Below are 26,699 nucleotides of genomic sequence, written 5' to 3' on the forward strand. Positions count from 1 at the left end.
AGGTCAAGCTTTACTTTTCTTTTTAAAAGCTGTTCTCGTCCGGGATTTGAACCCAGAATCTTTCGCACCCTACACGAGAATCATAGCCCTAGACAAACGAGCCAGCAGGTGCCACCTTTTGGCCTTCTTTTCAATATCCCAGCTAGCTCAGTCCTTAACGCAACACAAGGGGTCAACCCATCAAAGACTAAAGAGGTGACTCTCTGCCTCTTCTAGCAAAATGATCAAAACATATATGGTGTCTGAAAGCGAATTTTGAAAAAGTCTAATAATATACACATATTTATTCACATTGTTTTCTCTGTAAGCTTCACCTGTGAAAACTATGACTTCGACAAAGAAGGGCGGTGGCCAGCTACTCCCCAAGGTTTGCAGCCTGCGAGTGTTACGTGTCGGGCCTGAAAAAGGGGGGGCTTTTCTGGCTGGTGTTATTTTCTTTCTCTTTTCTAGTCTCTCTCCCTTTCTTGCTTGTTCGCCGGTATGTTCCCTCCCTCGTTTGTTCCCTAGCTCTATTACAGGTTAGCTGCAGTGTCAATCATCGTCAGAGGACCCGTCCCCCACTGCGGCCAATCATCATCCAGAATTCAGGCCCTGGAGGAGGGACTTGGCTTTTAAAAGAAGACTGGCGAAGCTCGAGGAAGCTAGCGTTACCCCTGGAGTCTAAGCTGGTTCCGTGTTTTCCTTGCTGCTCCGCTGTTTTCACGGGACTGTGTTGTGTGTCGGGTTATTGATGTGGCCTAGTGCAAGCTTAAGTTCCTGGCACTGATAGTCTGTTTTCTTGTATTATAACTCTCTCTCTCTCGCTGCTGCTGCTGTGTTTTCTTGGGGTTCTGGACAGGGTAGAGGGGCGCGCTCATACATATTACGTCACGTAGCGGCCCTATGTATAGACACCCTAGGTAAGGGGCGGGCGCCAACCCGTGTATTTCGGTTTTGTGTTGGGGAGACTAGTGCAGTCAGTGTTTTTTCACTAAGCAACGAACTATGGTAGCTTTGTTTTTCGTTGGTTTTGATTATTTCTTTCCTTTGGCGCCATCTGGGTCCAGAAGTCCATTTAGTGTTTATTTTGAGAGATATAAATATTGTAAATATTGTAAATATTGGTGGCTGTTGGTTTGAGGGGAGGGTTTCACTCACTTGTCCCCGGTGCAGTGTGAAATAAACAGCACGTAAGACGCTGAACGTGTTATGTCTTGGTCCTTCCCGGTTCGTGTTACAAACATCACATCAAAACCATATGTTAATGGCCCCTTTTCCCCTAGGCTTAACTATGGGGTCGTAACATGTGGGGGCTCGTCCGGGATCATTAATCCCTGTGTTTTGTTTATGGTCTGATGTGAGCGTGTGTAGTGCGGACCAGTTTGCTTGCTTCGCCATTTGAACGCAGTGTTTATATATCTGTTATGGCTCAGCGGTTTGTTTTAGCTTCGTTTTTGAGTGCTCCCTCTCTAGAGAAATTGGATACCTGTAGAAAGGATGATTTGCTACAGATAGCTACACATTTTAATATTTTGGTACCCAGACATTTAGTGAAAAGAGAAATAAAACAACTCGTTATGGACAGGCTTGTGGAGCTGCATGTTTTGCCTCTGGCTACTGATACCTCCGCTCAGCACTCAGAGCCGCCGATGTCCCCTGTTTCGGCGGATGGGGCGGCCGTGGTAGTGTCTCCTAAACATCTTGCATCGTTACCACGGTTTGACCCGCTCTCTGCAGGGTCATCCGAGTTTCGGGACGAGGCCCGTATGAGAGAGCCCGTAACTAGGTGGGAACTGGAACGAGAGGAGAGGGCAGAGCAAAGGCGGGCAGAGATGGAGCTCAAGCTGTCAATTTGACGAATGGAGCTGGACATGGAAAAGGAGATTCGACTGTGGGAATTAGAATTGAGGGTGAAGGAGTTTACCCCACAACCCCATACCGAGCCGGATTCGCTTCCTGTGCCTTTTTCTGACCCAGAGCCTGCCCCTCTTCGTCCTACTAGGCCTGAGAGTGTGGAGGAATCCCGCCCTGTATTTGCCGTCGCAAAACACATAGCTCTCGTGCCTCCTTTCAGAGAAGCTGAAGTCGATACTTATTTCAGTATCTTTGAGCGTATCGCTATATCATTGAAGTGGCCTAAAGAGTATTGGACACTGCTTCTCCAATGCAAGCTCGTGGGAAAAGCAGAAGAGGTATGTTCTTCTCTCTCACTAACTGACAGCATGGATTATGACGTAGTAAAAGCAGCCATCCTACGTGCTTATGAACTTGTACCTGAATCTTACCATCAGAAATTTAGAGGTTTTAGAAAAGCACCTGTTCAGTCCTATGTCGAATTTGCACGGGAGAAGTGTGTTTTGTTTGATAAATGGGTTATGGCTAGCAAAGTGACAGACCAGGAGTCATTAAGAGAACTTATGCTGCTCGAGGATTTTAAAAACTGCCTGCCTGATCGCCTTGCTGTGTATTTAAATGAATGCAAAGTAACCACTCTCTCTCAGGCTGCAGTACTCGCTGATGAATTTGTTTTGACACACAAAAGTATTTTCGTTTTGAAGCCGAGCTCATGGAATACAAATGACATAAGTCTTAAGACCAGCCAGCCTCGCAAATCACCCGATCACCAAACCGTAACTTGGCCTCGGTGGAGTGTTATTACTGCCACAAACCAGGACACATAGCTAGCGAGTGTTATGCCCTAAAATGTAAACAGGAGTGCCAGGAGAAAAGACCACAGCCAAAAGGGGTGGGGTTTGTGAAGGCAGTTTCTCCAGAAGCAGCCGTATCCCCTGATGAATGTTACCGGCCTTTTATCTTTACTGGTACCGTGTCCGAGTCTCACACGGATGAATGTGGCCAGCCCATTGTCATACTACGTGACACTGGGGCTGCGCAGTCGTTCATTCGTGAAGATGTTTTGCCATTGTCCGTTGAATCCTGTACTGGTTCATATGCTCTTTGCCAGGGTTTAGAAATGAGTTACGTTCAAGTGCCCCTACATGAAGTTCACTTACGTTCTGACCTAGTAACCGGTACTGTATGAATTGGGGTTAGGCAGGAGTTACCTGTTAAGGGTGTGGACTTTATTCTTGGTAATGATCTAGCTGGCAAAAGGGTTGTTCCACCTTTAGTCGTTTCCAGCACGCCCAGCACTCGTACTTTCACAGATGAGCTGAGGGAAAGGTTTTCAGATGTCTTCCCCGCCTGTGCAGTTACAAGGGCCCAAGCTAAACGCACGGCGGATGTAGTCGACCTTTCTGACTCTTTCTTAGCTCGCGATGAACCGTTCGTTTCTCCCCCACCAGCCACTACTACAAAGGATGTAGTAGAGATGTCACCTTCATCCCCAACTGGTGTTACTCGAAAAGAACTCATTTCAGCTCAAAAACTTGATGGCAGTTTGGCTAAATGCTTTCTTTCTGTGTGTGACTGTGAGGATATTGAGAAAAAGCAGGTAGCTTTCTTTTTAGACAATGACATATTAATGCGCAAATGGGTCCCTCAAGCAGCCGTACAAGACGCAGTTCACCAGATTGTCGTTCCTTCTGTGTTTCGGACTTTAGTATTGAGTGTAGCTCACGACCATCCTTGGTCAGGACATTTAGGAATCACCAAGACGTACTCACGTGTCTTAAAACATTTCTTTTGGCCTGCTTTGCGCAAGGATTTAGTGAGTTACTGTCGGTCGTGCAAAACCTGTCAGATGGTGGGCAAACCAAACCAAATCATCCCTCCTGCTCCCCTGCACCTTATCCCTGTGATGAGTGAACCATTTGAAAGAGTTTTAATTGATTGTGTTGGCCCTCTACCTAAAACAAAAAATGGTAACCAGTTCCTGTTGACTATCATGTGTGCTGCCACATGGTTTCCAGAGGCAGTACCATTGCGCAGAATCACAGCTCAGACCATTGTAAAGGCTCTAATTAAATTCTTCACTACCTTTGGCCTCCCACGAGTAATACAAACAGACCAAGGATCCAACTTCACTTCTAAACTTTTTGCTCAGGTTATGCAGTTATTGAAAGTTAAACATGAAATGTCCAGCCCTTACCATCCTGAGTCACAGGGAGCGCTAGAGCGATTTCATCAGTCCTTAAAGTCAATGTTGCGGAAGTATTGTTTCGACAGCGAGAAGGACTGGGATGAGGGGGTGCCGTTAGTTTTATTTGCTGCCCGAGAAGCTAAGCAGGAGTCTTTGCAGTTTAGTCCAGCCGAATTGGTTTTTGGACATTCAGTACGTGGGCCAATGAAGATACTTAAGGAGTCTTTTGAAGTTGACCTACCCAACGTACACATGAATGTTTTAGATTATGTCAGTTCCTTTCGTGAGTGCTGGCACCGGGCTTGTACCCTGTCCAAAGATATGCTTTTCACAGACAAAAATGAAGCGTTCATATGATAAAAAAACCATAGTCCGTGAGTTCACTGTCGGAGACAAAGTCTTGGTACTTCTACCTGTCCCTGGCTCCACTATGTCTTCCAGGTTTACTGGCCCATATGTTATCAAAGAAAAACTGAGCGAGGTTGATTATGTTGTCAGCCCTCCTGATCGTAGACGTAAGTCCTGAGTCTGTCATATAAACATGTTAAAACCGTACTATGAGTGGGAGACCTCTCCAGGGAAAGGCATTGATCCCGAGATAGCACACAGCCCTGTGGCTATAGCTGTAGTGTCTGTATCAGCCTATAACAGCTTACTTGATGAGAATGATGGGTTAGAGTTCCGTTCTACTGCCCGATTAGAAGCTAGGCTGCCAAATTCAGAACTACAGTCCAAGCTAGATTCCCCTGACTCAAATTTGGTAGGACACTTGCCACGTCCCCAACAAGAAGACCTTATAGCCTTGATTACCCAGTATCCATCTCTTTTTTGTGATGTACCTAAACAAACCAGTGTTCTTCACCATGATATTCAAGTGAAGACTGATCGTCCAATAAAGCAACATGCTTATCGGGGTAACGCTACAAAACGGGAAATAATGCGTAAAGAAGTGGAATATTTGTTGGAGCATAGGTTAGCTGTACCAAGTTGTAGTCCCTGGAGCTCACCTTGTTTGCTAGTGCCAAAACCTGATGGCACATTTAGGTTATGTACAGATTACACGAAACAAAATGCCGTAACAGTCCCAGACTCATTCCCTTTGCCGCGGATTGACGACTGTGTTGATAATGTTGGTTCTGCTCATTTTGTGACTAAATTGGACCTGCTAAAAGGATATTGGCAAGTTCCGTTAACTGCTAGAGCTTCTGAGTTATCAGCTTTTGTTACTCCTGACATGTTTCTACAATACTCTGTTATGCCATTTGGCCTCAAAAATGCACCTGCTACTTTTCAGAGGTTGGTAAATACTGTTTTTGCTGATGTTCCCAACTGTACTGCCTACTTAGATGACATAGTCGTATGGTCCATGGACTGGAGAAGCCACTTGGATTCACTGGAAACAGTCTTTAAGCAGTTGGCAGAGGCCAATCTAACACTGAATCTAGCTAAATGTGAATTTGCTCAGGCTACTATAACCTACTTGGGTAAACAGATTGGTCATGGACAAGTCCGACCTCTAGAGGAGAAAATTACAGCCATTATTCAGTTCCCCCCTCCCAAAACGAGACGTGAGTTACGACGCTTTTTAGGGATGGTTGGCTATTACCGCAGTTTTTGTAGAAATTTTTCTACTGTGGCTGAACCCCTGACTGCTTTATTGAGTCCCTCATCCTCTTTCAGTTGGTCACCTGTATGCTGTGGTGAATTTGATCTTATTAATTCTATAGTCATAACATTAATTTCTATCATATTGGTTATTATACTGTGTAGATCCTGGTTGGAGTTTATCCTGTGGGCCTCTGACTGAAATGAGATTGGGATCTCAAGGTAGTAGTGGAACTGACCCAGGGACCATTGGACAGGAGGGAGGCCCCCTGAATATAAACAATGTCTATATATGGTATTAGGTGACAAGGGCTTCTTTGGAGAAAATATATATGCTTGAGAAGCCCCATACATTGCTATCTTAATAGACACCAGATGTGGGCTATATGTCCACTGTGACTATAAAAACAAGAGCCGAGAACGTATGTGTCAGAGAAACAATTGGCTTTTCTCTCCAAGCTTGGTTCGCGAAGGCTTGTCTGTGACTTCGACCTCTCAATGCTAATAAACATCTTTATATGCAAGAGACGAGTGTCACCGAAGAGTTTGTTCCTACACCTTTACAGCATCGCTACTAAAGAAACCACAATGCCAAGAGGCTTTCAACAATATTAAAGCCTTGTTGTGTTCTGCTCCTGTGCTTGGAGCCCCTGATTTTGCCAAGCCTTTTAAATTGGAGGTGGATGCGAGTGGGGTTGGGGCTGGAGCTGTGCTACTCCAGGAGGATGAAAATGGGGTGGATCACCCTGTCTGTTATTTTTCTCGAAAATTCAACAAACATCAACTTGGGTACTCCACCATTGAGAAAGAAGCACTAGCATTAGTGTTAGCATTACAATATTTTGAGGTCTATGTAGGTTCAAGTTCTTTGCCTGTGGTAACATTCACTGATCATAATCCCCTTGTGTTTTTGTCTCGGATGTACAACCAAAACCGTCAGCTTATGAGATGGTTTCTGATTATACAGGACTATAACCTGGATGTTAGATATAAGAAAGGAGCTGACAATGTAATTGCTGATGCTCTATCTAGGGTGTAACTATTTCCGGGTTTGATGTTTTTTGTTTTGTTTTGTTGTTTTGTCGCCAACAGGTTGGCTCTTTGGGGTGGGCGTGTTACGTGTCGGGCCTGAAAAGGGGGGGGGGGGGGGCTTTTCTGGCTGGTGTTATTTTCTTTCTCTTTTCTAGTCTCTCTCCCTTTCCTGCTTGCTCGCCGGTATGTCCCCTCCCTCGTTTGTTCCCTATCTCTATTACGGGTTGGCTGCAGTGTCAATCATTGTCAGAGGACCTGTCCCCCACTGCGGCCAATCATCATCCAGAATTCAGGCCCTGGAGGAGGGACTTGGCTTTTAAAAGAAGACCGGCGAAGCTTGAGGAAGCTGGCGTTACCCCTGGAGTCTAAGCTGGTTCCGTGTTTTCCTTGCTGCTCCACTGTTTTCACGGGACTGTGTTGTGTGTCGGGTTATTGATGTGGCCTAGTGCAAGCTTAAGTTCCTGGCACTGATAGTCTGTTTTCTTGTATTATAACTCTCTCTCTCTCTCTCTCTCTCTCTCTCTCGCTGCGGCTGCTGCTGTGTTTTCTTGGGGTTCTGGACAGGGTAGAGGGGCACGCTCATACATATTATATCACGTAGCGGCCCTATGTATAGACACCCTAGGTAAGGGGCGGGCGCCAACCCGTGTATTTCGGTTTTGTGTTGGGGAGACTAGTGCAGTCAGTGTTTTGTTTTTCACTAAGCAACGATCTAGGGTAGCATTATTTTTCGTTGGTTTTGATTATTTCTGTCCTTTGGTGCCGTCCGGGTCCAGAAGTCCATTTAGTGTTTATTTTGAAAGATATAAATATTGTAAATATTGTAAATATTGGTGGCTGTTAGTTTGAGGGGAGGGTTTCACTCACTTGTCCCCGGTGCAGTGTGAAATAAACAGCAAGTAAGATGCTGAACGTGTTGTGTCTTGGTCCTTCCTGGTTCGTGTTACAAACATCACATCAAAACCATATGTTACTGGCCCCTTTTCCCCTAGGCTTAACTATGGGGTCGTAACAGCGAGTATGTGTGCAAGTTATGTCTGTCTGTGAGGCTTCCTGAGAGATGGTTGGAATTTGGACGTACGGTGACATTTTGCAAATTACCGACCCTGACTCACAACTACGTAGGACACCTTAACACCTACTACTCCGCCGCTTTTAGCTTGAACCTGGACCTTTCATAACCTTAGCAAGAATGGTTGTTGAACTCCTCTTGTCAAAGTTTTTCTTTTTTTTTGTTTGCAAAGTTACTGTTTAAGTCAAAGTTCAAATATGGTGATGCTGAACATCTTAAAAATGACACCTGCAAAGGTAAAACATATTCCTCAACTTTCTTGTGCTCAGAAATGATCTATCTATCTATTATCTATCAGCAATGACATGATTGATTAAATATCAAGAGAAAAAGCTCAGAGTTTTCAAGGTGGATAGATGTGGGAACATGTGTACTATTTCCTATATTGCTTGGATTTCATGTGGGAGACAGCAACCATATTTATTAATGCAGCCCAACTAGAGATAAATGAAGTTAAAACTTGGACTCGTCTGAGATTGGAAATGAGGACCTCTCTCAACCAAAGCAAGAACCATACCCCTAGAACAACATAAAGACATTCCTCTGCCACACTCAATGTCCTCGGCAGCATGTTTGCATCTTGAAAACAAAGAATGAAAACAGACATTCCAGCTGTTGCTCTACATGAAATCTAATGTCAGTGTTCGACCAAGATATTAACCCAGGACCTCTCGTACCCTAAGCGAAAATCATAGTATTGGACTAACAAGCAGAAGCTTCCACCTTGCAGTCCATATCCAGGCTGACATTTTCCCCCAAACCAACACAAATGAACAACCCATGAAAGATGAATCCTCTCCAAATCATGTTTAAACCATGTCCAGGCTTAGAAACCAGTACATGTCAAAACCTCGTCAAGAATCCTTGTTGAACTCATCCTGTTTTTGATGAAGTGCTGTACCTCTGTAGTCTTGCTCCAACATCCTTGTCAGACTTCCGTATGCATCCAGGAAGCTGTTATTGCCCAAAAATGGTTTGTCAGGAATTCTGTATGGGGCGGCATCCATGGGAGTCAGTTTCTTTGCAGTGTGTGAGTATGTGAGCAAATTATGTCTGTCTGTGAGCCACCCTGAGCGATGGTTTGGAATTTGGATGCATGGTGCCATTTTGTAAAATACAGAATCATACCTCTAGACCAAGAAGCCTATAGGCAGAAGCTTCGTACATACAGTCATCATCTCGGCTGGCGTTTTCCCCAAACCAAAAGAAATGACCAACCCATGAAAGAGGAACGCTCTCTAAATCGTGTTTAAACTACGGCTCATCTGGGCTTAGAAACCAGAACTTGTCAAACCCTCTGCAAAAGTCCTTGTTGAATACATCCTGCTGTTGTCATTTACCATGAACAGTGTGGGCCGTGTGGCATTTTTACTTTCCCTCAAGTTTGCGTTGTATTCAGACTATCAACTTGGTGATGCAGAAGGAGAAAATAGCCACAGGAACCTGGATTTAGGAAAGGGCTACAGCACAAGCCGAACACACCTTTGATGATTTGTAAACCCATGGCAAGTAAAGGGAAGTTGCCTTAAAACCTGGGCTCGTCCGGGATTTGAACCCGGGACCTCTCACACCCGAAGCGAGAATCATACCACTAGACCAACGAGCCAACACACAGGTTGCTGGTTTCGCCAACTCAATTGATTTTTTTTCTTACTGACGAGAGTGTAGGATTACCCTCTCAGTTCAAGCTTTACTTTGCTTTTTAAAAGCAGGTCTCGTCCGGGATTTGGACCCAGGACCTTTCGCACCCTACACGAGAATCATAGCCCTAGACAAACGAGCCAGCAGGTGCCACCTTTTGGCACTGTATTCAGCATCCCAGCTAGCTCAGTCCTTAACGCAACACAAAGGGTCAACCCATCAAGGACTAAAGAGGTGATTCTCTGCCTCTTCTAGCAAAATGATCAAAACATTTAGGGTGTCTGAAAGCAAATTTTGAAAAAGTCTAATAATATCCACATATTTATTCACATTGTTTTCTCTGTAAGCTTCACCTGGGAAAACTACGACTTCGACAAAGAAGGGCGGTGGCCAGTTACTCCCCAAGGTTTGCAGTCTGCGAGTATGTGTGCAATTTATGTCTGTCTGTGAGGCTTCCTGAGAGATGGTTGGAATTTGGACGTACGGTGACATTTTGGAAACTACCGACCCTGACTCAGAACTACGTAGGACACATTAACACCTACTACTCTGCCGCTGTTAGCTTGAACCTGGACCTTTCATAACCTTAGCAAGAATGGTTGTTGAACTCCTCTTGTCAAAGTTTTTCTTTTTTTTTTGTTTGCAAAGTTACTGTTTAAGTCAAAGTTCAAATATGGTGATGCTGAACATCTTAAAAATGACACCTGCAAAGTTAAAACATATTCCTCAACTTTCTTGTGCTCAGAAATGATTTTATCTATCAGCAATGACATGATTGATTAAATATCAAGAGAAAAAGCTCAGAGTTTTCAAGGTGGATAGATGTGGGAACATGTGTACTATTTCCTATATTGCTTGGATTTCATGTGGGAGACAGCAACCATATTTATTAATGCAGCCCAACTAGAGACAAATGAAGTTAAAACTTGGACTCGTCTGAGATTGGAAATGAGGACCTCTCTCAACCAAAGCAAGAACCATACCCCTAGAACAACATAAAGACATTCCTCTGCCACACTCAATGTCCTCGGCAGCATGTTTGCATCTTGAAAACAAAGAATGAAAACAGACATTCAGCTGTTGCTCTACATGAAATCTAATGTCAGTGTTCGCCCAAGATATTAACCCAGGACCTCTCGTACCCTAAGCGAAAATCATAGTATTGGACTAACAAGCAGAAGCTTCCACCTTGCAGTCCATATCCAGGCTGACATTTTCCCCCAAATCCAACACAAATGAACAACCCATGAAAGATGAATCCTCTCCAAATCATGTTTAAACCATGTCCAGGCTTAGAAACCAGTACATGTCAAAACCTCGTCAAGAATCCTTGTTGAACTCATCCTGTTTTTGATGAAGTGCTGTACCTCTGTAGTCTTGCTCCAACATCCTTGTCAGACTTCCGTATGCATCCAGGAAGCTGTTATTGCCCAAAAATGGTTTGTCAGGAATTCTGTATGGGGCGGCATCCATGGGAGTCAGTTTCTTTGCAGTGTGTGAGTATGTGAGCAAATTATGTCTGTCTGTGAGCCACCCTGAGCGATGGTTTGGAATGTGGATGCATGGTGCCATTTTGTAAAATACAGAATCATACCTCTAGACCAAGGAGCCTATAGGCAGAAGCTTCGTACATACAGTCATCATCTCGGCTGGCGTTTTCCCCAAACCAAAAGAAATGACCAACCCATGAAAGAGGAACGCTCTCTAAATCGTGTTTAAACTACGGCTCATCTGGGCTTAGAAACCAGAACTTGTCAAACCCTCTGCAAAAGTCCTTGTTGAATACATCCTGCTGTTGTCATTTACCATGAACAGTGTGGGCCGTGTGGCATTTTTACTTTCCCTCAAGTTTGCGTTGTATGCAGACTATCAACTTGGTGATGCAGAAGGAGAAAATAGCCACAGGAACCTGGATTTAGGAAAGGGCTACAGCACAAGCCGAACACACCTTTGATGATTTGTAAACCCATGGCAAGTAAAGGGAAGTTGCCTTAAAACCTGGGCTCGTCCGGGATTTGAACCCGGGACCTCTCACACCCGAAGCGAGAATCATACCACTAGACCAACGAGCCAACACACAGGTTGCTGGTTTCGCCAACTCAATTGATTTTTTTTCTTACTGACGAGAGTGTAGGATTACCCTCTCAGTTCAAGCTTTACTTTTCTTTTTAAAAGCAGGTCTCGTCCGGGATTTGGACCCAGGACCTTTCGCACCCTACACGAGAATCATAGCCCTAGACAAACGAGCCAGCAGGTGCCACCTTTTGGCACTGTATTCAGCATCCCAGCTAGCTCAGTCCTTAACGCAACACAAAGGGTCAACCCATCAAGGACTAAAGAGGTGATTCTCTGCCTCTTCTAGCAAAATGATCAAAACATTTAGGGTGTCTGAAAGCAAATTTTGAAAAAGTCTAATAATATCCACATATTTATCAAATCAAATCAAATCAAATTTATTTATATAGCGCTTTTTACAACTGATGTTGTCACAAAGCAGCTTTACAAAAATGGGAATCACAGCACAGAGAATCAGACAAAACACTGAACATAATATACAGAATATACAGAACCCCCGTGAGCGCTGAGGCAAGGAAAAACTCCCTCAGAGCTGGAGGAGGAAGAAACCTCGGGAGGACCAAGACTCACATCTAAAGGGGGGACCATCCTACCACTGGTCAGACAACTTATAAGTTAAACATTGAAAAGTCAATTTTACATCCACGCAGTTCTAATATATTCAGGTGTGTATAATCAACAGTGGAAACAATTAGAGTTCATATAGATTTGGATGTGATCTGTAGTGGAGAAGCTGCGTTCCAGAAACTTCCATCAGTCTGGTCAATCAGGGGGACAGGGGGACTTGAGGGTGGGACATCCATCAGTATTGGGCCGGACCGGTGGACAGTCAGTAACTCGGAGGAAGGAAAGATTTAGGAATTAGTTTAGACTGGATTTATGAAGAACAGAAAATGTAAAAAATTATCAGAGTGTGACTAATGACTCCGGCAGGTCTGAATATGACAGCCTAACTAAAGGGAGAGAGCCAGAAGGTAACATAGACACGGAGGCTCCCTGAGACACTGGCATTCACCCACTCCACCGTCCACAAACCTGAGTGACTGCATGTAGTGAGTGACAGCAGCACCAGCATCTCAGTTTACCCACAATTCACTATGTCCATGAACCCCTGGATCTGCAGCCTTATCTAAAGGGAATTAACATTAACTACCAAAAGCTAAACTAAACAAGTAAGTTTTTAGTCTAGACTTAAAGATTGAGACTATGTCTGAGTCCCGAACATTATCGGGGAGATTATTCCAGAGTTGGGGCGCTTTATAAGAGAAAGCTCTTCCTCCTGCAGAGCTTCTCTGAATTTTGGGAACTACTAGGAAGCCAGCACCCTGTGATCTAAGTAATCGTGGTGGTTCATAATAGGAGATAAGGTCTCTCAGATACTCAGGAGCGAGCCCATGTAGGGCTTTATACGTTAACAGGAGAATTTTATAGTCTATGCGGAATTTGACTGGAAGCCAGTGAAGAGCTGATAGGACTGGACTAATATGGTCAAATTTTCTAGTTTTAGTAAGGACCCTGGCTGCAGCATTTTGAACTAGCTGAAGTTTATTTAAGTTACTGCTAGAACATCCTGACAGTAGCGCATTACAGTAGTCTAGCCTTGACGTAATGAAGGCATGTACTAATTTTTCTGCGTCATGTAAGGATAAAGCATTTCTTAGCTTGGCGATGTTACGGAGATGTAGAAAAGCTGTTTTAGTAACATTAGATATGTGTTTATCAAATGCTAGATCTGAATCTATGATAACGCCAAGATTTTTAGCTGTTGAACCAGGTGTGACTGAGAAGTCGGCCAGATTCAACATTAGGTGTGATAATTTATTTCTAGCAGCTTTAGGGCCTAATAGAAGAACTTCTGTTTTATCACTATTTAATAGAAGAAAGTTGTGTGACATCCATGATTTCACATCTTTTACGCAATCCTCCATTTTCTTTATTCTCTGTTTGTCATCAGGTTTGGCTGATATGAAGAGCTGCGTGTCGTCTGCATAACAATGAAAATTAACATTATGTTTTCTAATAACTTTGCCCAGGGGGAGCATGTATAACGTAAATAATAACGGTCCTAAGATAGAGCCTTGTGGAACTCCATATCTAACCTTTGTATAATTGGAGGGTATATTATTTACCCTCACAAACTGAAAACGATCGGTCAAGTATGATTTGAACCATGATAAGGCAGTTCCAGTTATACCGACCATTTTCTCTAATCTTTCTAGGAGGATATTATGATCTATTGTATCAAAAGCTGCGCTCAGATCAAGAAGTACCAGTAAAGAAACGCAGCCTTGGTCAGCGGCAAGAAGCAGATCATTTGTTATCTTAACTAGAGCTGTCTCAGTGCTATGATGAGGCCTAAATCCAGATTGGAATTTTTCATAGATCTGGTTTCTTTGCAGATAAGAGCCAAGTTGTTGGGCCACGGCCTTTTCTAAAATCTTAGAAATAAATGGTAAATTTGAAATAGGTCTATAGTTAGATAGTACACTAGGATCAAGATTTGGTTTCTTGATCAAAGGTTTAATTACTGCTAGTTTAAAGGCTTTGGGAACATACCCCAGGTTTAATGATGAGTTTACTATTGTTAATAGTGGTTTAATTATGTCTGGTAATACCTGTTTTAATAGTTTTGTGGGAACTGCATCAAGTGTACAGGTTGTGCAGTTTGATGAGGAGATAATTTTCTCCAGTTCTAAATGATGTAGTGGGTTAAAAACTTCCAACCTGACTTCGGTAGCTGGATTTTGTTCTATATCAGCCACACCAGATGACAGACAAGCTGTGCTATTTATCTGTTGAATTTTGTCCCGAATATTTTCGATTTTATTATCAAAATAGTCCATAAAAGCATTGCTAGTGTGGATTGCTGGAATCTGAGGATCAGTACCTGCCTGATTTTTAGTCAGTTTAGAAATAACACTAAAGAGAACTCTAGGGTTGTTTTTATTAATCTCGATCTGAGAGGCCAGATACTCTGAGCGGGCTTTATTAATTTCTCTTCTATATTCAACAATACTGTCTTTCCAAGCAGAGTGGAATACTTCCAGTTTGGTTGATCGCCATTTTCGCTCAAAATTTCGTACTAATTGCTTTAAAGTACGAGTTTGGTCGTTATACCACAGCGCAAGTTTTTTCTGTCTCTCTTTTTTGTGTTTAAGTGGTGCTACACCATCTAAAGTAGACCGGAAGGTATTTTCTAAACAATCAGTTAGTTTGTCTAGTTCTGCTGGGTTACCTGGAGAGTACACTATGGTTGATAAATCAGGAAGGTTATCAGTAAATTGTTGAGCGGTAAAGGGCGTTATTGAACGTTTCATAGAGTAGCTGGGGGATGTACGTATATTATGACTAAGATGAAGTTTAAAAGAAATAAGATAATGATCTGAGATTACTGAGGTTTGAGAAAGAATATCTAGGTTATCTATGCTAACACCCAGGGTCAAAACCAGATCCAGAGTATGATTACAGTAATGCGTAGGTCCTGTTACATTTTGAGCAATACCAACTGAGTCTAGAATTGATGCAAAAGCCTTTTTTAATGAGTCATCAACTTTTTCAAAATGAATGTTGAAGTCTCCTACTATAATTACTTTATCACTACAAACTGCTAAATCTGCAGCGAAATCACTAAATTCTTTTAAAAATTCTACATAGGGTCCTGGTGGTCTGTAAATATTAATTAAAGAAAATGCATTCTGTTTTGTAATTGGATTAATTATATTGATGTAAAGAAGCTCAAAAGAAGTGAAATTATCATAGTGTTTCTGATTGACAGCTAGGGAATTTCTAAAAATTATGCAGACCCCGCCTCCTCTACCGGACGATCTGGGGTTGTGTATATAATTATAGCCTGCAGGGGTGGCTTCGTTTAATGCTAAATATTCATCGGGTCTAATCCAGGTTTCAGTGAGGCACAACACATCAAATTTCTGATCAGTTATGATTTCATTCACTATTACTGCTTTTGAATTTAGAGATCTTATGTTAAGTAAACCAATCTTTAGTTTTGAAGTGCTAGTGCTACAGTCTGGATATGATTGTTTAATATACGTTAGGTTATTTAGATTTACTGTTTGAGTTTTTTGACATTTATGTTTGACTCGGGGGACAGACACAGTCTGAATACATTGGTATCTAGGTAACGTCTCTTTGCAGCTCACAGACGGTCGGTTAAGCCTCTCTGTCTGCGGCCTGGTCCCGGCTCCGGTTTGTCAGCAGCTTCTAAGGCTACTGCTACTCTGCCGACTAACTAAGAGACTATGTGCTATGCTGCATGAAAGTAAGGCAGCACCATCCCGCGTGGGGTGGACACCATCCCTACCTAAAAGACCAGGCTTGCCCTCAAACATTAGCCAGTTGTCTATAAAGCCCACATGATTGTCCGTACACCACTTGGACATCCAGCGGTTCAGCGAAGAAAGCCTGCTGTAAGCTTCATCGCCACGCCTCATTGGGATGGGGCCAGAACAGATTACCTCTTCGGACAGCGTCTGGGCCTGTTTAACCACCTCTTTAATATTAGCCTTAGTTACTTCAGACTGCCGCAGACGAATATCATTGGCCCCTACATGAATAACTACCCTCGAATATCTCCTATTTGCTAACAGCCTAAGGTTGCCACTAATGTCCGGTGCTCTGGCTCCCGGTAAGCAGATAACTCTAGCCGCTGGTGCCCCTAAAGGAGTAGCTAATTTCACGTGCCGGACGATAGAATCTCCTATCACCAGAGTACCTTTAACAGGCTCCTCAGCGGGTGCTTCACTGAGCGGGGCAAACCTGTTTGACACATGAACTGGGGGAGCATGGTGTACAGGTGGGCTGGCTGTGGCCTTTGCAGTAGCATTAGCCTTAGCCTTTCGACTATGCCGCCGAGACGTTACCCATTCGCCCTGCTGTGGGGGCTCTAAGGCCGGAGTCGAGGGGGTACTAGCTCTCCCTGGTGTACCCGGGGCTGCTAACAGTGACCCTTGCTGTCTATCCCTTATTAAACCCCGGATACGCAGCTCTAACTTGTCCACCTTCTCTACCAGGCAGTTAACTAGCTTGCACTTTGAACAAACACCACTATCATTATGACTATCGGTGGAGAAGGGGTCTAAACTAAACATGCCACACTCTGAACAAGAGAAAAACCCAGCAGTAGCCATGACAAAAAAGCACTCACCTTGTTTCAGTTGAAATTAGAAACTAACACAAACCAAACAGCAGCAGCAAACAGCTAATCCAGCAAACCTGTGGAAGAAGTCTGTAAAAGTGAGCTAAGAGTGGATTAATAGGTGGGTAGAGCAAAGTGGAGGCAGGCTAAAGGTGGATTAGTAAGTATGAAGGGTGAAAGAGGAAGAAAACAGGGGTAAATGTAGAAATTGAAGTAAATTAAAGAGAGCTAGCAATCAGCACACCACCAGCAACAGCAGCAAGACAGTAGCAGAGAGCAGACCAGAGTAGCATTTATTCACATTGTTTTCTCTGTAAGCTTCACCTGGGAAAACTACGACTTCGACAAAGAAGGGCGGTGGCCAGCTACTCCCCAAGGTTTGCAGTCTGCGAGTATGTGTGCAATTTATGTCTGTCTGTGAGGCTTCCTGAGAGATGGTTGGAATTTGGACGTATGGTGACATTTTGGAAACTACCGACCCTGACTCAGAACTACGTAGGACACATTAACACCTACTACTCTGCCGCTGTTAGCTTGAACCTGGACCTTTCATAACCTTAGCAAGAATGGTTGTTGAACTCCTCTTGTCAAAGTTTTTCTTTTTTTTTTGTTTGCAAAGTTACTGTTTAAGTCAAAGTTCATATATGGTGATGCTGAACATCTTAAAAATGACACCTGCAAAGTTAAAACATATTCCTCAACTTTCTTGTGCTCAGAAATGATTTTATCTATCAGCAATGACATGATTGATTAAATATCAAGAGAAAAAGCTCAGAGTTTTCAAGGTGGATAGATGTGGGAACATGTGTACTATTTCCTATATTGCTTGGATTTCATGTGGGAGACAGCAACCATATTTATTAATGCAGCCCAACTAGAGACAAATGAAGTTAAAACTTGGACTCGTCTGAGATTGGAAATGAGGACCTCTCTCAACCAAAGCAAGAACCATACCCCTAGAACAACATAAAGACATTCCTCTGCCACACTCAATGTCCTCGGCAGCATGTTTGCATCTTGAAAACAAAGAATGAAAACAGACATTTCAGCTGTTGCTCTACATGAAATCTAATGTCAGTGTTCGCCCAAGATATTAACCCAGGACCTCTCGTACCCTAAGCGAAAATCATAGTATTGGACTAACAAGCAGAAGCTTCCACCTTGCAGTCCACATCCAGGCTGACATTTTCCCCCAATCCAACACAAATGAACAACCCATGAAAGATGAATCCTCTCCAAATCATGTTTAAACCATGTCCAGGCTTAGAAACCAGTACATGTCAAAACCTCGTCAAGAATCCTTGTTGAACTCATCCTGTTTTTGATGAAGTGCTGTACCTCTGTAGTCTTGCTCCAACATCCTTGTCAGACTTCCGTATGCATCCAGGAAGCTGTTATTGCCCAAAAATGGTTTGTCAGGAATTCTGTATGGGGCGGCATCCATGGTAGTCAGTTTCTTTGCAGTGTGTGAGTATGTGAGCAAATTATGTCTGTCTGTGAGCCACCCTGAGCGATGGTTTGGAATTTGGATGCATGGTGCCATTTTGTAAAATACAGAATCATACCTCTAGACCAAGAAGCCTATAGGCAGAAGCTTCGTACATACAGTCATCATCTCGGCTGGCGTTTTCCCCAAACCAAAAGAAATGACCAACCCATGAAAGAGGAACGCTCTCTAAATCGTGTTTAAACTACGGCTCATCTGGGCTTAGAAACCAGAACTTGTCAAACCCTCTGCAAAAGTCCTCTTTGAATACATCCTGCTGTTGTCATTTACCATGAACAGTGTGGGCCGTGTGGCATTTTTACTTTCCCTCAAGTTTGCGTTGTATTCAGACTATCAACTTGGTGATGCAGAAGGAGAAAATAGCCACAGGAACCTGGATTTAGGAAAGGGCTACAGCACAAGCCGAACACACCTTTGATGATTTGTAAACCCATGGCAAGTAAAGGGAAGTTGCCTTAAAACCTGGGCTCGTCCGGGATTTGAACCCGGGACCTCTCACACCCGAAGCGAGAATCATACCACTAGACCAACGAGCCAACACACAGGTTGCTGGTTTCGCCAACTCAATTGATTTTTTTTCTTACTGACGAGAGTGTAGGATTACCCTCTCAGTTCAAGCTTTACTTTGCTTTTTAAAAGCAGGTCTCGTCCGGGATTTGGACCCAGGACCTTTCGCACCCTACACGAGAATCATAGCCCTAGACAAACGAGCCAGCAGGTGCCACCTTTTGGCACTGTATTCAGCATCCCAGCTAGCTCAGTCCTTAACGCAACACAAAGGGTCAACCCATCAAAGACTAAAGAGGTGATTCTCTGCCTCTTCTAGCAAAATGATCAAAACATTTAGGGTGTCTGAAAGCAAATTTTGAAAAAGTCTAATAATATACACATATTTATTCACATTGTTTTCTCTGTAAGCTTCACCTGGGAAAACTACGACTTCGACAAAGAAGGGCGGTGGCCAGCTACTCCCCAAGGTTTGCAGTCTGCGAGTATGTGTGCAATTTATGTCTGTCTGTGAGGCTTCCTGAGAGATGGTTGGAATTTGGACGTACGGTGACATTTTGGAAACTACCGACCCTGACTCAGAACTACGTAGGACACATTAACACCTACTACTCTGCCGCTTTTAGCTTGAACCTGGACCTTTCATAACCTTAGCAAGAATGGTTGATGAACTCCTCTTGTCAAAGTTTTTCTTTTTTTTTGTTTGCAAAGTTACTGTTTAAGTCAAAGTTCAAATATGGTGATGCTGAATATCTTAAAAATGACACCTGCAAAGTTAAAACATATTCCTCAACTTTCTTGTGCTCAGAAATGATTTTATCTATCAGCAATGACATGATTGATTAAATATCAAGAGAAAAAGCTCAGAGTTTTCAAGGTGGATAGATGTGGGAACATGTGTACTATTTCCTATATTGCTTGGATTTCATGTGGGAGACAGCAACCATATTTATTAATGCAGCCCAACTAGAGACAAATGAAGTTAAAACTTGGACTCGTCTGAGATTGGAAATGAGGACCTCTCTCAACCAAAGCAAGAACCATACCCCTAGAACAACATAAAGACATTCCTCTGCCACACTCAATGTCCTCGGCAGCATGTTTGCATCTTGAAAACAAAGAATGAAAACAGACATTTCAGCTGTTGCTCTACATGAAATCTAATGTCAGTGTTCGCCCAAGATATTAACCCAGGACCTCTCGTACCCTAAGCGAAAATCATAGTATTGGACTAACAAGCAGAAGCTTCCACCTTGCAGTCCACATCCAGGCTGACATTTTCCCCCAATCCAACACAAATGAACAACCCATGAAAGATGAATCCTCTCCAAATCATGTTTAAACCATGTCCAGGCTTAGAAACCAGTACATGTCAAAACCTCGTCAAGAATCCTTGTTGAACTCATCCTGTTTTTGATGAAGTGCTGTACCTCTGTAGTCTTGCTCCAACATCCTTGTCAGACTTCCGTATGCATCCAGGAAGCTGTTATTGCCCAAAAATGGTTTGTCAGGAATTCTGTATGGGGCGGCATCCATGGGAGTCAGTTTCTTTGCAGTGTGTGAGTATGTGAGCAAATTATGTCTGTCTGTGAGCCACCCTGAGCGATGGTTTGGAATTTGGATGCATGGTGCCATTTTGTAAAATACAGAATCATACCTCTAGACCAAGAAGCCTATAGGCAGAAGCTTCGTACATACAGTCATCATCTCGGCTGGCGTTTTCCCCAAACCAAAAGAAATGACCAACCCATGAAAGAGGAACGCTCTCTAAATCGTGTTTAAACTACGGCTCATCTGGGCTTAGAAACCAGAACTTGTCAAACCCTCTGCAAAAGTCCTTGTTGAATACATCCTGCTGTTGTCATTTACCATGAACAGTGTGGGCCGTGTGGCATTTTTACTTTCCCTCAAGTTTGCGTTGTATGCAGACTATCAACTTGGTGATGCAGAAGGAGAAAATAGCCACAGGAACCTGGATTTAGGAAAGGGCTACAGCACAAGCCGAACACACCTTTGATGATTTGTAAACCCATGGCAAGTAAAGGGAAGTTGCCTTAAAACCTGAGCTCGTCCGGGATTTGAACCCGGGACCTCTCACACCCGAAGCGAGAATCATACCACTAGACCAACGAGCCAACACACAGGTTGCTGGTTTCGCCAACTCAATTGATTTTTTTTCTTACTGACGAGAGTGTAGGATTACCCTCTCAGTTCAAGCTTTACTTTTCTTTTTAAAAGCAGGTCTCGTCCGGGATTTGGACCCAGGACCTTTCGCACCCTACACGAGAATCATAGCCCTAGACAAACGAGCCAGCAGGTGCCACCTTTTGGCACTGTATTCAGCATCCCAGCTAGCTCAGTCCTTAACGCAACACAAAGGGTCAACCCATCAAAGACTAAAGAGGTGATTCTCTGCCTCTTCTAGCAAAATGATCAAAACATTTAGGGTGTCTGAAAGCAAATTTTGAAAAAGTCTAATAATATACACATATTTATTCACATTGTTTTCTCTGTAAGCTTCACCTGGGAAAACTACGACTTCGACAAAGAAGGGCGGTGGCCAGCTACTCCCCAAGGTTTGCAGTCTGCGAGTATGTGTGCAATTTATGTCTGTCTGTGAGGCTTCCTGAGAGATGGTTGGAATTTGGACGTACGGTGACATTTTGGAAACTACCGACCCTGACTCAGAACTACGTAGGACACATTAACACCTACTACTCTGCCGCTTTTAGCTTGAACCTGGACCTTTCATAACCTTAGCAAGAATGGTTGTTGAACTCCTCTTGTCAAAGTTTTTCTTTTTTTTTGTTTGCAAAGTTACTGTTTAAGTCAAAGTTCATATATGGTGATGCTGAACATCTTAAAAATGACACCTGCAAAGTTAAAACATATTCCTCAACTTTCTTGTGCTCAGAAATGATTTTATCTATCAGCAATGACATGATTGATTAAATATCAAGAGAAAAAGCTCAGAGTTTTCAAGGTGGATAGATGTGGGAACATGTGTACTATTTCCTATATTGCTTGGATTTCATGTGGGAGACAGCAACCATATTTATTAATGCAGCCCAACTAGAGACAAATGAAGTTAAAACTTGGACTCGTCTGAGATTGGAAATGAGGACCTCTCTCAACCAAAGCAAGAACCATACCCCTAGAACAACATAAAGACATTCCTCTGCCACACTCAATGTCCTCGGCAGCATGTTTGCATCTTGAAAACAAAGAATGAAAACAGACATTCCAGCTGTTGCTCTACATGAAATCTAATGTCAGTGTTCGCCCAAGATATTAACCCAGGACCTCTCGTACCCTAAGCGAAAATCATAGTATTGGACTAACAAGCAGAAGCTTCCACCTTGCAGTCCACATCCAGGCTGACATTTTCCCCCAAACCAACACAAATGAACAACCCATGAAAGATGAATCCTCTCCAAATCATGTTTAAACCATGTCCAGGCTTAGAAACCAGTACATGTCAAAACCTCGTCAAGAATCCTTGTTGAACTCATCCTGTTTTTGATGAAGTGCTGTACCTCTGTAGTCTTGCTCCAACATCCTTGTCAGACTTCCGTATGCATCCAGGAAGCTGTTATTGCCCAAAAATGGTTTGTCAGGAATTCTGTATGGGGCGGCATCCATGGTAGTCAGTTTCTTTGCAGTGTGTGAGTATGTGAGCAAATTATGTCTGTCTGTGAGCCACCCTGAGCGATGGTTTGGAATTTGGATGCATGGTGCCATTTTGTAAAATACAGAATCATACCTCTAGACCAAGAAGCCTATAGGCAGAAGCTTCGTACATACAGTCATCATCTCGGCTGGCGTTTTCCCCAAACCAAAAGAAATGACCAACCCATGAAAGAGGAACGCTCTCTAAATCGTGTTTAAACTACGGCTCATCTGGGCTTAGAAACCAGAACTTGTCAAACCCTCTGCAAAAGTCCTTGTTGAATACATCCTGCTGTTGTCATTTACCATGAACAGTGTGGGCCGTGTGGCATTTTTACTTTCCCTCAAGTTTGCGTTGTATGCAGACTATCAACTTGGTGATGCAGAAGGAGAAAATAGCCACAGGAACCTGGATTTAGGAAAGGGCTACAGCACAAGCCGAACACACCTTTGATGATTTGTAAACCCATGGCAAGTAAAGGGAAGTTGCCTTAAAACCTGAGCTCGTCCGGGATTTGAACCCGGGACCTCTCACACCCGAAGCGAGAATCATACCACTAGACCAACGAGCCAACACACAGGTTGCTGGTTTCGCCAACTCAATTGATTTTTTTTCTTACTGACGAGAGTGTAGGATTACCCTCTCAGTTCAAGCTTTACTTTGCTTTTTAAAAGCAGGTCTCGTCCGGGATTTGGACCCAGGACCTTTCGCACCCTACACGAGAATCATAGCCCTAGACAAACGAGCCAGCAGGTGCCACCTTTTGGCACTGTATTCAGCATCCCAGCTAGCTCAGTCCTTAACGCAACACAAAGGGTCAACCCATCAAGGACTAAAGAGGTGATTCTCTGCCTCTTCTAGCAAAATGATCAAAACATTTAGGGTGTCTGAAAGCAAATTTTGAAAAAGTCTAATAATATCCACATATTTATTCACATTGTTTTCTCTGTAAGCTTCACCTGGGAAAACTACGACTTCGACAAAGAAGGGCGGTGGCCAGCTACTCCCCAAGGTTTGCAGTCTGCGAGTATGTGTGCAATTTATGTCTGTCTGTGAGGCTTCCTGAGAGATGGTTGGAATTTGGACGTATGGTGACATTTTGGAAACTACCGACCCTGACTCAGAACTACGTAGGACACATTAACACCTACTACTCTGCCGCTTTTAGCTTGAACCTGGACCTTTCATAACCTTAGCAAGAATGGTTGTTGAACTCCTCTTGTCAAAGTTTTTCTTTTTTTTTGTTTGCAAAGTTACTGTTTAAGTCAAAGTTCATATATGGTGATGCTGAACATCTTAAAAATGACACCTGCAAAGTTAAAACATATTCCTCAACTTTCTTGTGCTCAGAAATGATTTTATCTATCAGCAATGACATGATTGATTAAATATCAAGAGAAAAAGCTCAGAGTTTTCAAGGTGGATAGATGTGGGAACATGTGTACTATTTCCTATATTGCTTGGATTTCATGTGGGAGACAGCAACCATATTTATTAATGCAGCCCAACTAGAGACAAATGAAGTTAAAACTTGGACTCGTCTGAGATTGGAAATGAGGACCTCTCTCAACCAAAGCAAGAACCATACCCCTAGAACAACATAAAGACATTCCTCTGCCACACTCAATGTCCTCGGCAGCATGTTTGCATCTTGAAAACAAAGAATGAAAACAGACATTTCAGCTGTTGCTCTACATGAAATCTAATGTCAGTGTTCGCCCAAGATATTAACCCAGGACCTCTCGTACCCTAAGCGAAAATCATAGTATTGGACTAACAAGCAGAAGCTTCCACCTTGCAGTCCATATCCAGGCTGACATTTTCCCCCAATCCAACACAAATGAACAACCCATGAAAGATGAATCCTCTCCAAATCATGTTTAAACCATGTCCAGGCTTAGAAACCAGTACATGTCAAAACCTCGTCAAGAATCCTTGTTGAACTCATCCTGTTTTTGATGAAGTGCTGTACCTCTGTAGTCTTGCTCCAACATCCTTGTCAGACTTCCGTATGCATCCAGGAAGCTGTTATTGCCCAAAAATGGTTTGTCAGGAATTCTGTATGGGGCGGCATCCATGGGAGTCAGTTTCTTTGCAGTGTGTGAGTATGTGAGCAAATTATGTCTGTCTGTGAGCCACCCTGAGCGATGGTTTGGAATGTGGATGCATGGTGCCATTTTGTAAAATACAGAATCATACCTCTAGACCAAGGAGCCTATAGGCAGAAGCTTCGTACATACAGTCATCATCTCGGCTGGCGTTTTCCCCAAACCAAAAGAAATGACCAACCCATGAAAGAGGAACGCTCTCTAAATCGTGTTTAAACTACGGCTCATCTGGGCTTAGAAACCAGAACTTGTCAAACCCTCTGCAAAAGTCCTTGTTGAATACATCCTGCTGTTGTCATTTACCATGAACAGTGTGGGCCGTGTGGCATTTTTACTTTCCCTCAAGTTTGCGTTGTATGCAGACTATCAACTTGGTGATGCAGAAGGAGAAAATAGCCACAGGAACCTGGATTTAGGAAAGGGCTACAGCACAAGCCGAACACACCTTTGATGATTTGTAAACCCATGGCAAGTAAAGGGAAGTTGCCTTAAAACCTGAGCTCGTCCGGGATTTGAACCCGGGACCTCTCACACCCGAAGCGAGAATCATACCACTAGACCAACGAGCCAACACACAGGTTGCTGGTTTCGCCAACTCAATTGATTTTTTTTCTTACTGACGAGAGTGTAGGATTACCCTCTCAGTTCAAGCTTTACTTTGCTTTTTAAAAGCAGGTCTCGTCCGGGATTTGGACCCAGGACCTTTCGCACCCTACACGAGAATCATAGCCCTAGACAAACGAGCCAGCAGGTGCCACCTTTTGGCACTGTATTCAGCATCCCAGCTAGCTCAGTCCTTAACGCAACACAAAGGGTCAACCCATCAAAGACTAAAGAGGTGATTCTCTGCCTCTTCTAGCAAAATGATCAAAACATTTAGGGTGTCTGAAAGCAAATTTTGAAAAAGTCTAATAATATACACATATTTATTCACATTGTTTTCTCTGTAAGCTTCACCTGGGAAAACTACGACTTCGACAAAGAAGGGCGGTGGCCAGCTACTCCCCAAGGTTTGCAGTCTGCGAGTATGTGTGCAATTTATGTCTGTCTGTGAGGCTTCCTGAGAGATGGTTGGAATTTGGACGTACGGTGACATTTTGGAAACTACCGACCCTGACTCAGAACTACGTAGGACACATTAACACCTACTACTCTGCCGCTTTTAGCTTGAACCTGGACCTTTCATAACCTTAGCAAGAATGGTTGTTGAACTCCTCTTGTCAAAGTTTTTCTTTTTTTTTGTTTGCAAAGTTACTGTTTAAGTCAAAGTTCATATATGGTGATGCTGAACATCTTAAAAATGACACCTGCAAAGTTAAAACATATTCCTCAACTTTCTTGTGCTCAGAAATGATTTTATCTATCAGCAATGACATGATTGATTAAATATCAAGAGAAAAAGCTCAGAGTTTTCAAGGTGGATAGATGTGGGAACATGTGTACTATTTCCTATATTGCTTGGATTTCATGTGGGAGACAGCAACCATATTTATTAATGCAGCCCAACTAGAGACAAATGAAGTTAAAACTTGGACTCGTCTGAGATTGGAAATGAGGACCTCTCTCAACCAAAGCAAGAACCATACCCCTAGAACAACATAAAGACATTCCTCTGCCACACTCAATGTCCTCGGCAGCATGTTTGCATCTTGAAAACAAAGAATGAAAACAGACATTTCAGCTGTTGCTCTACATGAAATCTAATGTCAGTGTTCGCCCAAGATATTAACCCAGGACCTCTCGTACCCTAAGCGAAAATCATAGTATTGGACTAACAAGCAGAAGCTTCCACCTTGCAGTCCACATCCAGGCTGACATTTTCCCCCAAACCAACACAAATGAACAACCCATGAAAGATGAATCCTCTCCAAATCATGTTTAAACCATGTCCAGGCTTAGAAACCAGTACATGTCAAAACCTCGTCAAGAATCCTTGTTGAACTCATCCTGTTTTTGATGAAGTGCTGTACCTCTGTAGTCTTGCTCCAACATCCTTGTCAGACTTCCGTATGCATCCAGGAAGCTGTTATTGCCCAAAAATGGTTTGTCAGGAATTCTGTATGGGGCGGCATCCATGGTAGTCAGTTTCTTTGCAGTGTGTGAGTATGTGAGCAAATTATGTCTGTCTGTGAGCCACCCTGAGCGATGGTTTGGAATTTGGATGCATGGTGCCATTTTGTAAAATACAGAATCATACCTCTAGACCAAGAAGCCTATAGGCAGAAGCTTCGTACATACAGTCATCATCTCGGCTGGCGTTTTCCCCAAACCAAAAGAAATGACCAACCCATGAAAGAGGAACGCT

At 43.2% G+C, this 26,699-nt stretch overlaps 6 non-coding genes across 6 annotated transcripts; all 6 read right to left on the minus strand.

Annotated features, from left to right (window-relative positions):
- Positions 1–9,264: 9,264 nt before the first annotated feature.
- trnap-cgg lies at positions 9,265–9,336 on the minus strand. The gene has a single exon. It is a non-coding gene; the product is annotated as a tRNA-Pro (tRNA).
- Positions 9,337–11,371: 2,035 nt separating this feature from the next.
- Positions 11,372–11,443, minus strand: trnap-cgg. The gene has a single exon. It is a non-coding gene; the product is annotated as a tRNA-Pro (tRNA).
- Positions 11,444–18,573: 7,130 nt separating this feature from the next.
- On the minus strand, positions 18,574–18,645 carry trnap-cgg. Its single transcript has one exon. It is a non-coding gene; the product is annotated as a tRNA-Pro (tRNA).
- A 2,033-nt stretch (positions 18,646–20,678) lies between these two features.
- Positions 20,679–20,751, minus strand: trnap-cgg. Its single transcript has one exon. It is a non-coding gene; the product is annotated as a tRNA-Pro (tRNA).
- Positions 20,752–22,784: 2,033 nt separating this feature from the next.
- On the minus strand, positions 22,785–22,857 carry trnap-cgg. Its single transcript has one exon. It is a non-coding gene; the product is annotated as a tRNA-Pro (tRNA).
- Positions 22,858–24,890: 2,033 nt separating this feature from the next.
- Positions 24,891–24,963, minus strand: trnap-cgg. Its single transcript has one exon. It is a non-coding gene; the product is annotated as a tRNA-Pro (tRNA).
- Positions 24,964–26,699: the final 1,736 nt, after the last annotated feature.

This window comes from Pygocentrus nattereri, chromosome 16 (genome assembly GCF_015220715.1).
Source record: "Pygocentrus nattereri isolate fPygNat1 chromosome 16, fPygNat1.pri, whole genome shotgun sequence".
NCBI lineage: Eukaryota > Metazoa > Chordata > Actinopteri > Characiformes > Serrasalmidae > Pygocentrus > Pygocentrus nattereri.